We start from the raw sequence: 7,442 nt of genomic DNA, 5'->3' as shown, positions 1-7,442 counted from the left end.
CCAGATCAGAGGCAGTAGGGATGACCAGGGATGTTCTCTGTTTAGTGAGTCCTCCAGATCAGAGGCAGTAGAGATGACCAGGGATGTTCTCTGTTTAGGGAGTCCTCCAGACTCAGAGGCAGTAGGGATGACCAGGGATGTTCTCTGTTTAGGAGTCCTCCAGATCAGAGGCAGTAGGGATGACCAGGATGTTCTCTGTTTAGTGAGTCCTCAGATCAGAGGCAGTAGGGATGACCAGGGATGTTCTCTGTTTAGTGAGTCCTCAGATCAGAGGCAGTAGGGACCTAATCAGGATGTTCTCTGTTTAGTGAGTCCTCCAGATCAGAGGCAGTAGGGATGACCAGGGATGTTCTCTGTTTAGTGAGTCCTCCAGATCAGAGGCAGTAGGGATGACCAGGGATGTTCTCTGTTTAGTGAGTCCTCTAGATCAGAGGCAGTAGGGATGACCAGGGATGTTCTCTGTTTAGTGAGTCCTCCAGATCAGAGGCAGTAGGGACGACCAGGGATGTTCTCTGTTTAGTGAGTCCTCCAGATCAGAGGCAGTAGGGATGACCAGGGATGTTCTCTGTTTAGTGAGTCCTCCAGATCAGAGGCAGTAGGGATGACCAGGGATGTTCTCTGTTTAGGGATGTTCTCTGTTTAGTCCTCCAGATCAGAGGCAGTAGGGATGACCAGGGATGTTCTCTGTTTAGTGAGTCCTCCAGATCAGAGGCAGTAGGGATGACCAGGGATGTTCTCTGTTTAGTGAGTCCACCAGATCAGAGGCAGTAGGGATGACCAGGGATGTTCTCTGTTTAGTGAGTCCTTCAGATCAGAGGCAGTAGGGATGACCAGGGATGTTCTCTGTCCTGCTAAACATTCAAAATGTAACGAGTACTTTTGTCAGGGAAAATGTATGGAGTAAAAATGATATTATTTTCTTTAGAAATGTAGTGAAGTAGAAGTTGTAAAGAAATATATAAAAAGTAAAGTACAGATACCCCCAAAAACGACCTAAGTAGAACTTTAAAGTATTTTAACTTAAGTACTTAACACCAGTGAGTAGGAGAGTGTAAAGGGGTCAAGGGTCGGAGGGTCATTCTTCCAGATTTGTGCTCTAAATGCCCTTCAATCCTAAGTGGTAATGTTTATATAGTAGTCTATCAAAGTAATCAGACCAATGATTTTACTCAATATAACTTTGACTATATTTTTAACTGCTTCGCTTAAGTAAAACGTTTCAAACATCTTCCACTGTCAAAAACAATACTTTTAAAGAGTTAGAGCAATTTACAAAATGTTTCTTAATGGAAAAGAACCGTCTAGTTTTACCTTGATATTGAATACTACTGTACAGTGTTGGGAAAAAGGAAAATGTCTCTCTCTGTCTCTCTCTGTCTCTCTCTCTCTGTCTCTCTGTCTCTCTGTCTCTCTCTCTCTGTCTCTCTCTGTCTCTCTCTCTCTGTCTCTCTCTCTCTGTCTCTCTGTCTCTGTCTCTCTGTCTGTCTCTCTCTCTCTCTCTCTCTCTCTCTGTCTCTCTCTCTCTCTCTCTGTCTCTCTCTGTCCTCTCTCTCTCTGTCTCTCTCTCTCTCTCTCTCTCTGTCTCTCTCTCTCTGTCTCTCTCTCTGTCTCTCTCTGTCTCTCTCTCTCTCTGTCTCTCTCTCTCTCTCTCTCTCTCTCTGTCTCTCTATTCAATTCAATTCAATTCAAGGGCTTTATTGGCATGGGAAACATGTGTTAACATTGCCAAAGCAAGTGAGGTAGATAATATATAAAGTGAATATATAAAGTGAAAAACAACAAAAATGAACAGTAAACATTACACATACAGAAGTTTCAAAACAGTAAAGACATCACAAATGTTATATTATAAATATATATATACAATGTACAAATAGTTAAAGGACTGTCTCTCTCTCTCTCTCTCTCTCTGTCTCTCTCTCTCTCTCTCTCTCTCTCTCTGTCTCTCTCTCTCTCTCTCTGTCTCTCTCTCTCTCTCTTCTCTCTCTCTGTGTGTGTGTGGTGCCTACAGTATGTGAATCTCTCTCTGGTTAGAGTGAATGTCACGTTTCTGTTTGTTCTTGTACGCAATTGATGATAAAAACACATTTAATCCTTTAGTTTTTAGAACAGGCCTCCCTATTCAAGTCAATGATGTCATAATGGGTGGACCATTGTGAGTGGACCCATAGGAGCGAAGCAGGAAGTAAAAGCAGGAAGTGTACCCTTCCAATCTGTGCTGTGTTTTAGATGAGTGTTTCTATGAGTGTGACCCCCTGCTGCTGTGTGCTATAGTGCTATAGTGCTGGCATTAGGGGCGGCAGGGTAGCCTCGTGGTTAGAGCGTTGGACTAGTAACCTGCTGCTGTGTGCTATAGTGCTGGCATTAGTCCTGACACCCCCTTTGGCTTAATTTGTAACAGAATAAGCCTCTTCGTCCAGCCTCTATAGAGTTAGGAGCTTTCCATGCTAAACTGAGATGAGCCCAAAGGAGATGGAGCATCTGCTGGGAGCTTAGAGCTAATCCCATCTTCACCCACAGCCCTGCCGCAGCCCTGTTAAAGCTCTGTTCACCAGCTTCTTAGGTGAGAGGGAGAACGTACCTGCTCCTCCCTCTTTTCCATCCTTCCCTCTGTCATCCTCCATTAGCAAGCTGCTCACCCTCACTTTATACTCCCATATTCACCTAATAAGGAATTCTCCTGGTCCACAAATTGGGGAAAACAAACATTCTTTCCCATTGACCCCCATTGTTAAAAGCCTTTCCCATTGACCCCCATTGTAAAAGAGCCTTTCCCATTGACCCCCCATTGTTAAAAGCCTTTCCCATTGACCCCCCCATTGTAAAATAGCCTTTCCCATTGACCCCCCATTGTAAAAGAGCCTTTCCCATTGACCCCCCCATTGTAAAAGAGCCTTTCCCATTGACCCCCCATTGTAAAAGAGCCTTTCCCATTGACCCCCCCATTGTAAAAGAGCCTTTCCCATTGACCCCCCATTGTAAAAGAGCCTTTCCCATTGACCCCCATTGTAAAAGAGCCTTTCCCATTGACCCCCATTGTAAAAGAGCCTTTCCCATTGACCCCCATTGTTAAAAGCCTTTCCCATTGACCCCCATTGTTAAAAGCCTTTCCCATTGACCCCCATTGTTAAAAGCCTTTCCCATTGACCCCCATTGTAAAGAGCCTTTCCCATTGACCCCCATTGTTAAAAAGCCTTTCCCATTGACCCCCATTGTTAAAAGCCTTTCCCATTGACCCCCATTGTTAAAAGCCTTTCCCATTGACCCCCCATTGTTAAAAGAGCCTTTCCCATTGACCCCCATTGTTAAGAGCCTTTCCCATTGACCCCCCCCATTGTAAAAGAGCCTTTCCCATTGACCCCCATTGTAAAAGAGCCTTTCCCATTGACCCCCATTGTAAAAGAGCCTTTCCTATTGACCCCCATTGTAAAAGCCTTTCCCATTGACCCCCATTGTAAAAGCCTTTCCCATTGACCCCCATTGTTAAGAGCCTTTCCCATTGACCCCCCCCATTGTAAAAGCCTTTCCCATTGACCCCCATTGTAAAAGCCAACTTGGTAGTAGATTTTTTTTTTGCTCCAAGGAAATGAAAGCTGCTGTGTTGATCCTTCAGAAAGTATTCAGACCCCTTGACTTTTCCCACATGTTGTTACGTTACAGCCTAAAATGGTAGTATAGTTTTGTTCCCATTCATCAATCTACACACAATACCCCGTAATGACATCACAATACCCCATAATGACATCACAATACCCCATAATGACATCACAATACCCGTAATGACATCATAATGACATCACAATACCCCCGTCATGACATCACAATACCCCATAATGACATCACAATGTAATAATGACATCACAATACACCATAATGATAAAGCAAAAACAGGTTTAGGAAATTTGCAAATGTATTAAAAAGAAGAAAACTGAAATATCCCACGACCTATAATACATAATTCAGACCCTTTACTCAGTACTTTTTGTTGAAGCACCTTTGGCAGTGATTATAGCCTTGAGTCTTCTTGGTTATCACGCTTGTAAGCTTGCACACCTGTATTTGGGGAGTTTCTCCCATTCTTCTCTGCAGATCCTCTCAAGTTCTGTCAGGTTGGATAGGGGAGCCGCTGCACAGCTATTTTCAGGTCTCTCCAGAGATGTTTGATCAGGTTCAAGTCTGGGCTCTGGCTGGGCCACTCAAGGACATTCAGAGACTTGTCCTGAGCCATGGCTTGGCTGTGTGCTTAGGGTCGTTGTCCTGTTGGAAGGTGAACCTTCGCCCCAGTCTGAGGTCCTGAGCGCTCTGGTGCAGGTTTTCATCAAGGATCTCTCTGTACTTTGCTCCGTTCATCTTTCCCTCAATGCTGACTAGTCTCACAGTCCCTGCCGCTGACAGAAATCCCCACAGCATGGTGCTGCCACCACCATGCATCACCGTAGGGATGGTGCCAGGTTTCCTCCAGACGTGACACTTGGCATTCAGGCCAAAGAGTTCAATCTTGGTTTCATCAGACCAGAGAATCTTGTTTTTCATGGTCTGAGAGTCTTTAGGTGCCTTTTGGAAAACTCCAAGTGGGCTGTCATGTGCCTTTTACTGAGGAGTTGCTTCCGTCTGGCAACTCTACCATAAAGGCCTGATTGGTGGAGTGCTGCAGAAATAGTTGTCCTTCTGGAAGGTTCTCTCATCTTCACAGAGGAACTCTAGAGCTCTGTCAGAGTGACCATCGGGTTCTTGGTCACCACCTCAGATCTGTGCCTCGACACAATCCTGTCTCGGAGCTCTACGGACAATTCCTTCAACCTCATGGCTTGGTTTTTGCTCTAAAAAGCACTGTCAGCTGTGGGACCTTATATAGACAGGTGCGTGTCTTTCCAAATCATGTCCAATCAATTGAATTTACCCCAGGTGGAGTCCAATCAAATTGAATTTACCCCAGGTGGAGTCCAATCAAATTGAATTTACCCCAGGTGGAGTCCAATCAAATTGAATTTACCCCAGGTGGAGTCCAATCAATTGAATTTACCCCAGTTGGAGACCAATCAAATTGAATTTACCCCAGGTGGAGTCCAATCAATTTGTAGACATGTAACCAGGTCAAAAATCCCGACCTACAGTTTGCAATGTTCCCCGGTAGGGAAATACAGGCTGTGAGAAGAGCCCTGTCTCTTCAGGCTATTCAGGGAATAGTGGGGACCCGGTGTGTCTTCAGGCTCTTCAGGGAATAGTGGGGACCCAGTGTCTCTTCAGGCTATTCAGAGTGGGAGAGTGGGAATAGTGGGGACCCGGTGTGTCTTCAGGCTATTCAGCGTGGGAGAGTGGGAATAGTGGGGACCCGGTGTGTCTTCAGGCTATTCAGCGTGGGAGAGTGGGAATAGTGGGGACCCGGTGTGTCTTCAGGCTATTCAGCTTGGGAGAGTGGGAATAGTGGGGACCCGGTGTGTCTTCAGGCTATTCAGCATGGGAGAGTGGGAATAGTGGGGACCCGGTGTGTCTTCAGGCTCTTCAGGGAATAGTGGGGACCCGGTGTCTCTTCAGGCTATTCAGGGAATAGTGGGGACCCGGTGTGTCTTCAGGCTCTTCAGGGAATAGTGGGGACCCGGTGTGTCTTCAGGCTATTCAGGGAATAGTGGGGACCCGGTGTGTCTTCAGGCTCTTCAGGAAATAGTGGGGACCCGGTGTGTCTTCAGGCTATTCAGGGAATAGTGGGGACCCGGTGTGTCTTCAGGCTATTCAGGGAATAGTGGGGACCCGGTGTGTCTTCAGGCTATTCAGGGAATAGTGGGGACCCGGTGTCTCTTCAGGCTCTTCAGGGAATAGTGGGGACCCGGTGTCTATTCAGGCTATTCAGGGAATAGTGGGGACCCGGTGTGTCTTCAGGCTATTCAGGGAATAGTGGGGACCCAGTGTCTCTTCAGGCTATTCAGGGAATAGTGGGGAACCGTGTGTCTTCAGGCCTTCAGCGTGGGAGAGTGGGAATAGTGGGGACCCGGTGTGTCTTCAGGCTATTCAGGGAATAGTGGGGACCCAGTGTCTCTTCAGGCTATTCAGGGAATAGTGGGGACCCAGTGTGTCTTCAGGCTATTCAGGGAATAGTGGGGACCCGGTACCACCTTCAGGCACTTCAGCGTGGGAGAGTGGGAATAGTGGGGACCCGGTGTGTCTTCAGGCTATTCAGGGAATAGTGGGGACAGTGTCTCTTCAGGCTATTCAGGGAATAGTGGGGACCCGGTGTGTCTTCAGGCTCTTCAGCATGGGAGAGTGGGAATAGTGGGGACCCGGTGTCTCTTCAGGCTATTCAGGGAATAGTGGGGACCCGGTCTTCAGGCTCTTCAGGGAATAGTGGGGACCCGGTGTCTCTTCAGGCTATTCAGGGAATAGTGGGGACCCGGTGTGTCTTCAGGCTCTTCAGGGAATAGTGGGGACCCGGTGTGTCTTCGGGCTATTCAGGGAATAGTGGGGACCCGGTGTGTCTTCAGGCTCTTCAGGGAATAGTGGGGACCCGGTGTGTCTTCAGGCTATTCAGGGAATAGTGGGGACCCGGTGTGTCTTCAGGCTATTCAGGAATAGTGGGGACCCGGTGTCTCTTCAGGCTATTCAGGGAATAGTGGGGACCCGTGTGTCTTCAGGCTCTTCAGCGTGGGAGAGTGGAATAGTGGGGACCAATGTGTCTTCAAATAGTGGGGACCCGGTGTCTCTTCAGGCTATTCAGGGAATAGTGGGGACCCGGTGTGTCTTCAGGCTCTTCAGCGTGGGAGAGTGGGAATAGTGGGGACCCGGTGTGTCTTCAGGCTATTCAGGGAATAGTGGGGACCCAGTGTCTCTTCAGGCTATTCAGGGAATAGTGGGGACCCGGTGTGTCTTCAGGCTCTTCAGGGAATAGTGAGGACCCGGTGTGTCTTCAGGCTCTTCAGGAAATAGTGGGGACCCGGTGTGTCTTCAGGCTATTCAGGGAATAGTGGGGACCCGGTGTGTCTTCAGGCTATTCAGGGAATAGTGGGGACCCGGTGTGTCTTCAGGCTATTCAGGGAATAGTGGGGACCCGGTGTCTCTTCAGGCTCTTCAGGGAATAGTGGGGACCCGGTGTCTATTCAGGCTATTCAGGGAATAGTGGGGACCCGGTGTGTCTTCAGGCTCTTCAGCGTGGGAGAGTGGGAATAGTGGGGACCCGGTGTGTCTTCAGGGAATAGTGGGGACCCGGTGTCTCTTCAGGCTATTCAGGGAATAGTGGGGACCCGGTGTGTCTTCAGGCTCTTCAGCGTGGGAGAGTGGGAATAGTGGGGACCCGGTGTGTCTTCAGGATATTCAGGGAATAGTGGGGACCCAGTGTCTCTTCAGGCTATTCAGGGAATAGTGGGGACCCGGTGTGTCTTCAGGCTCTTCAGGGAATAGTGGGGACCCGGTGTGTCTTCAGGCTCTTCAGGAAATAGTGGGGACCCGGTGTG

This window comes from Oncorhynchus nerka, unplaced genomic scaffold (assembly GCF_034236695.1).
Source record: "Oncorhynchus nerka isolate Pitt River unplaced genomic scaffold, Oner_Uvic_2.0 unplaced_scaffold_788, whole genome shotgun sequence".
Lineage (NCBI taxonomy): Eukaryota > Metazoa > Chordata > Actinopteri > Salmoniformes > Salmonidae > Oncorhynchus > Oncorhynchus nerka.
This window is presented reverse-complemented; position numbering follows the sequence as displayed.